This window comes from Canis lupus, chromosome 36, assembly GCF_011100685.1.
Source record: "Canis lupus familiaris isolate Mischka breed German Shepherd chromosome 36, alternate assembly UU_Cfam_GSD_1.0, whole genome shotgun sequence".
NCBI lineage: Eukaryota > Metazoa > Chordata > Mammalia > Carnivora > Canidae > Canis > Canis lupus.
The window spans coordinates 26,439,071-26,446,204 of record NC_049257.1 but is presented as its reverse complement, the minus strand read 5'-3'; the positions used below and the strand labels follow the sequence as shown (position 1 = coordinate 26,446,204).

General features: G+C 40.5%; 1 non-coding gene across 1 annotated transcript; it reads left to right on the top strand.

Annotated features, from left to right (window-relative positions):
* Positions 1–6,608: 6,608 nt before the first annotated feature.
* LOC119867870 lies at positions 6,609–6,715 on the top strand. Its single transcript, XR_005384920.1, has one exon. It is a non-coding gene; the product is annotated as a U6 spliceosomal RNA (small nuclear RNA).
* The last annotated feature ends 419 nt before the right edge of the window (positions 6,716–7,134 follow it).

The following is a 7,134-nucleotide window of genomic DNA, read 5'->3' as shown; positions in this document are numbered from 1 at the left end:
TCCATCAGGTGCTTAATGGTGGTTTATACACATCATCCCATCTGATCTCACCACAAGCCTATTAGGGACATAGTAGTATAATCATCTGCATTTTACAACTGAGTGAACTCAGACACGGAGAAAGCAAATAACATATCCTACACTTCACAGCTCCTAAGTTTATAACTACAAATAAAACCTACGTTTGGGGATCCCTGGGTGGCGCAGCGGTTTGGCGCCTGCCTTTGGCCTAGGGCACGATCCTGGAGACCCAGGATCGATTCCCACGTCGGGCTCCCGGTGCATGGAGCCTGCTTCTCTCTGCCTGTGTCTCTGCCTCTCTTTCTCTCTCTGTGACTTTCATAAATAAATAAAAATTAAAAAAAAAAACCTACGTTTGTTTTAATCCAATGCCTTAGCTCTTATTTTCTTTGAAATAGTGCCTCACTCCCCCCAAAATTACAGCTAACAAATACTTATCCAGTATCTGCTATGTGCCAGGCACTATCACAGTCACTGGGGATGTAGCACTGAATAAAAAACAAAGTCCCCTCTTTCGTGGAGCTTGTATCTAAGTGGAGGGAGCAGATGGATAGACAATCAATATATAACCACGTTAGGTCATGATTTAAGTGCTAAAAAGAAAAATTAAGTGAGATAAGGGAACAGAGTGAAGGCACAATGTGCTATTTGTCATGGGTCAGTGAGAGAAAGGCCCTCTGAAAAAGTGAATTTTGAGCAGAATTTTGAATAAAGTTCAAGAGCCAGACCCTCCTCGCCATCTGGGAGAAGAGCTTTGCAGATGGAAGAAATAGCAAGTGACACAGAAGTGTACTGGTGGGAGGAAAGAGATGGAGACATTCAGGAAACTTAACGGGTGGCTAACATGGAGTTTGGGAGAGTGAAGGGAAGAGTGGTAAGAGAGGAGGTCAAGAGGAAAATGGTAAAGACTTCGGGTTTTACACTGAGCCACTGGAGGGAGATGGGAAGCCAGGTGGTGGATCCCCCTTCAGTGAATGCCTATTGCCCGGGGGTGCTTTTGACACTCCCCTTAGGGACCACCTCACCTGCAGAGAGCAGGTGTGCCTTCGGTTGTGCCCCTCACAAGACAGACCACATCCACAACTGATGGATGAGGAAGCACAAAGGCCTGGCCATCTTAGCCCAATTTGAATGACTCTGCAGGGCACCGTGGGTTTAAAGTCCAGCATGTGGTTGGCCGAGTCTGTCACTGGGCATGAAAACCTCTTGGCTCCTCGGTCTGCCCAGGCCTGATCCTTCCCTTCACTTCCACAATTGCTGATACCAAGGCCAATCCTTAAAAAAAGTCCTGCATGTCCGAACTCAACCTTCGTCTGCTTCTGGGGAAACGCAATCCGTGACAAGTGATGTGGCATCATCCTTCTGCTGAAGGATCTTTCCGGCTGCTGTGTGTGTGTGTGTGTGGGGGGGGGGTTGCAGAATGGAGGCAGGGAGATTTGTTAGGAGGCTCCTGCAGTGGTCCACGTGGGAGAAGACAGTGGCTTGGGCTAGAACGGCAGCAGAGGCAGAGGTAACAGGTAGGCAGATCCTAGATGCATATATATGGGAACCAAGCCAAGGGGATTTGTTAGCAGATTAATGTGGAGATTAGGATAATTACGAGGATTTTTGGTCTAAGCAACTAACGAGATTTGCCATTTACCAAGAAAGGGGTGATGTGCAGATGAGAAGTTCACTTTGGGACATGGTAAGTTTAATGTGCCTATTAATCAACCAAGTAGATATGTCAGGTGCACAGCCGGTGCACCTATGAATCTCTGAATCTCAGAAAGGATCTCTGCCAGAGGTGTGAATTTTGGGGTAATTGGCTCAATTTTAAAGCCCAGAGCCTGGGGCGCCTGGGTGGCTCAGTCGGTTAGGCATCTGATCACGGCTCAGGTCATGATCTCAGGGTCCGCGTGGGCCCCTCTCCCTCTGTCCCTCCCCACCCCCGCTCGTGCTTGCTCTCTCTTGCTCGCTAGTTCTTGCTCCTTCTGTCTCAGATAAGTAAAACCTTAAAAATAAATAAATAAATAAAGTCATGAGACTAAACATGATGATCCAGTAGTGAAAACTGATGGAGAAGCCTGCCGCCTATGCCCTCATTCAAGGGCGAGGAGGAAGAGGAGGATCCAGCAAAGCAGAGTAAGAAGAGGTTCCGAAGATCAGAGGGAAAAGGGAGAGGGGAGCCAGAGAGTACAAAGAGAGTGTTTCAAGGACAGTGTGATCGACTGTCACATGCTTCACACTGCCCATGGTGTTAGGAGGGAAACCGAGCACTGTTGCTGGATGTAAAGGCCTCCTCAGCCAGAACAGATGCTGTGTCCCCGCGCTGTAGGTGCAGCATCTGATCCAGTCCTCGTGACAACACCATGGGGCAGATACTCTCTACTACATTTTTTTTTAAGAAAATGACATTTAATTTGGAATTTAAGGACCTAGTCGTTGGTCACAGAGTGTGGGTTGGTTTGTTGGATTCTAAGAACACGAGGAGCACAGGTGCATCTTACTCAAAAGCCCGCGTCCGTGTCCTGCGCGCCACAATGCTCTCCGAGGACGGGAGGACTCGGCCTGGCACCTGCCCACGACGTGTGCCCCGGCGCCCGCATGCCTGCAGCAGCCCCTCGGAGGCCGGCACACGGCTCTGATCCCAGCTCTCTGGATTCAGTATTTAATGCTTGTTCTACGCGGCTACATGGGCTTCCCAAAAGCCCTTTGAGGGCAAGACTCCTTTTCACCTAGCTAGCCTGGATGCAGAGGGATTGGGGATGCAGAGGGATAGGGGGAGCCCTGCAATCCGGGACTGGAGTGTGGGCAGCAGACAGAGAAGAGGCAAACTGTTAGGAGGCCCAGGCCAGAGGGGAAGGGCAGCGGCTCATCCATGGAGGAAGCTTGCCTATGCGGGGACACCACCGGCAAGGGAGTATCCTGGAGGAGGGTGACATCCTCTCAGAGCCCAAGGGGCACCCCATGTAACTTTCCTCTCCTAACAGATTTAGAGTATTTATGCCAAGTGCAGTACTAGGCATTTTCTAGTCATCCTACAAATCCCACTTTACTCAGATAAAGTAATCGAAATGCAAAGTACAAGTAAGCAGTGGCTCTAGTATTCAGTCTCAGGTCTATTGGATCCCAATGCCCACTTTCATCCTGCTACATAATGCATTCAGACATATTACATAATAAAATCATCATGGTGATATGTACTCTTACTTCACATAGGACCTATATGGGTAAAAACATTTATAAATATTAAAAAATATTTTTTGCATTACAATTTGGGGCTTGAGTTAATGGTCCCCATTCTGCACGTCACTGAGAATGTGCAGACATAGGCTGAAATACATACAGAGAAAAACCAAACTTCTCTTGTGATTATGGCACTGTTCCCTGTGCAAGCTTTGTAAAGATATTTCCAAAAACTCAATTCAATTAAAACAAGTTTCAATGCAGATTTTTCTTTATGGCTACAATGCCTATAATATGAATAGGCATGCTCCAGTTTGTTACTGGAGCATTTTCATTACATAACATTTTTTGTTTACGTATGCATGGCTATAGTGATACTACAATGGTTAAAGACCTCACATGGCCCAAAGCAATGGAGATCGTTTCAAAGCCTGGAGAAAGAGATTTTAGGATATAACTTAGAACTTTAGAGTTCAATTCTTTGTAATATACATTTTTTAAAAAGTAGGTGTCACATAATTGTCTAATTCTTTTTCATCTTTTCTATCTCCCCTCAAAAAACAAACGGTTTTTGTTTTAATTTTTGAAATCAATAACATGCTAGGTATATGAGTTTATCTCTATTGCAGCCACGGTTCAAAACCATATAACTAGAAAACAAATCAACCAACAAGCATTTATGGCATATCTGCAACGAGCATAATATTTCTCCAAGGGTAAAAAAAAAAAAAAAAAATTTCTCCAAGGGTAGTAAAAGTAGAAAAAAATTGGCATTTGATTGCATTTAAGATACTATTGAGTACACAGTATTATTTTGTATACCACCAGGAGAGAATATATTCTGCCCTTGAAACTATTACAATGTTTAAGATGTCAATTTTTGTTGTAAGATGCTTCTCGACTTTAGGAAAGTTAATAAGATGAAAAAATGTGCATTTTTGGAGCTGATAAAATTAAACAACTAAAAATAGATTCTGATTTCCAAGAGCTCACAATGCTATTTTGGGGGTAAGGCAATCAACCAAGAAAAAAATAAATCACAAAATAGGAAAAGCAGTATTTGCAACAATATAGAAGTAACAAAAAAATCCACACTGTGGGGCAACAATATGAATTAGCTTTCTAGCTATAAAGAAAGGATGCATGTTGGGAATAAAATTTATGCAGTATGGGGAGTCTAGGTTATAAAAAGCTTCAAATACCAGGTGGAAATGTTTGGGCTTGCAGTGTCTAGGAACAGTAAAAGTGACATGATAAGAAATATTTTATTATACAGGCTGAAGAAAATAATCAGAAGACCAATTAGAAAAGCAAAGAAATAATCCAGGTATAAGGGACATGACAACTTGGATTACATTGAATCCCATAAGAACTGATGACTTAAAAGGCAGTTTTCAAAAATAAGTGAAAGATATTGAAAGAATGAATGAAGAGATTGAACAAAGAGGTTCATCAAACACAATATGAAAATTTAAAGCTAGGGCAACTTGAACTCTAGTCTCTTGAGGGTTATGAGTTTAGTTTTATAGAGTGTCAAGGAACCCAATTTATTTATTTAATACCTGCCATTTTGTAAGCCTTCAATAAATTTTTCACAGACAAAGGAGTGAGGAAAGCCATGACATCTGGGTTGAGTTGAGGCCATTCACATAGAGGTGATGGTTCAATGAGAAAATATGAATTTCTCAAAAGAGCCAGTTTAGAGAAAGCCCAGTCAAGGACAATGCCCTGGGGGACAAACTTTGGAGGCCTGAAAAGCAGGTGAAACATGAAAAGAAACCAGATAAGGAGAAGTCATGAAAGCTAGTAGAAAATATGGGCTGTGTAATCAAAGGTTAAATAGAGTTTAAAACAAACAGTTGCCCAACGATATAAGAAGTTACAGAGAGGCCAGGGTACAGAGAACCAACAAAAGACAACTCGACATGATAAAATGAGGTCAGCTGGTGATTTTTCTTGGAATGGCTTCATCAGAGTGACAGAGACAGCTGTCAGATTAGAGGGGCTGAAGGGATTTGATGGATTGGAAGCAAAGACAGATGTAGGTCATGCTCAAAATCCTAGATTATCAATGACAAAAAATTCCCCTTCTATGCCATCATCCTCAAGTAATGTTAACCTCTCCACTTTCTTTCAGGAATTTATTGATTTTTTTTATCTCATTTAAACGTCTTTAATTATTATATTGTATGTATAATTATGTGTAATTATACATATTTTTAAAATATTTATTTATTTTGGAGACTCAGTGCAAGTAGGGGGAGGGGCAGAGGGTGAGGGAGCTAGAATCTCAAGCAGACTGCGTTGATCATGGAACCTGTTGCAGAGGTTGATCCCAGGACGGTGAGACCATGACCTGAGCCGAAATCAAGAGTTGGATGCTTAACTGAGTTACCTAGGTGCCCCTCTAATTATACATTATATATATATGCATATAATTTATTTATTTATTTAAATATATATTTGTATATATTAACTTGATATTTTTATTTAAAATGATAGAAATGGAGAACTGTGAACAAATTATTTTTTAAAAATTAGGAATAATATGGATAATGTTAACTAAGTTAATAAAAGCCTAGGATATTTAAAAATACTAGGGAGTGTATTTTGAAGTTTAAAAGAAGTAATTTTATGTCAACCAAAAGAATGTGGTGGGTCGTAATGTTAACTGATTATGTTGTCTAAAGCACCGAAATAAGCAAACAACAGAATAATGGTCAAGAAATCTATTTTTATTTTTTTTTAAGATTTTATTTTTATTTATTCATAGAGACACAGCGAGAGAGAGGCAGAGACACAGGCAGAGGGAGAAGCAGGCATCATACAGAGAGCCTGATGTGGGACTCGCACCGCTGCGCCACCGGGGCTGCCCAATGGTCAAGAAATTTAGAAAATGTTTGGGTCATACATCAACTGATCTAATCCATTAAGGAAACCATCTATATTTCTGGATTTTAGATGGATTAATTAGAAAGCCATACTGCTTTCCTTTAAAATGTGTCTTGGTGTCATGGGTAGAATAGGTGATGGGGATTGAAGACTACATTTATCATGATGAGCACTGAGTAATGTGTAGAATTTTTGAACCTCTATATTGTATGCCTGAAACTAATATGACACTGTATGTTAACTATACCAGAGTTAAAATTAACGATGTGTCTTGATGTCAACTGTCAGCTGAATGACCACTTGGTCCAATGCAATATGACATTTCTTCTATTTTTATCTTCAATCTTCTCAATTAAGTCAAGAGTTCATAGTAACTTTTGTTTCTCTGGAAATACTCAAAAGGAACTATATATTTATCTGAAGATATCTCTAAAAATATTCTATGATGATGAGTAGTAAAAGCTAGAATCACTAGAGCTAAGCACATAGATGAAAGCACTCCTTCTTTTCAAAAATTGGTTATTTAAGTGCTTATGTTGGCAGCGCATATACTAAAATTGGAAAAACATAGAGAAAGTTAGCATGGTCCCCATGCAAGGATGACATGCACATTTGTGAAACATTTCATACTTTAAAAAAAATGGTTATTGAAAACTAAGTTAATTTGGGATGAGACTATGTAGAGTGAAAGGATTTTTTTTCTGATCTCTGAGAGGTCACTCATTTGATGATAGTTCAGTCTTTTTACTTCCTGATGGTCTGATTTAAAAGACCAAGATTGAAAGACTTCAGATTTTAAAGATCTGGATTTAAATACATTGATAAATAAGCATTTAGCAGGAAGAGGGGTAAGGCATATTGGATCAATGAATTTAGGGAAAAAATACAAATTTCACAACTTTTTCCATGCTGCAATTCTAGAAAGCAGACTGCAAGAATAGTGAAGTGAAGGTTAGGGAATTATATTACTAGATATTTTGCTGATCTCAGTTTTGGATTTTGTTAATTTTTCAAATGAAGAATACACCCCAGCTCTAAAACTACATGATGCCT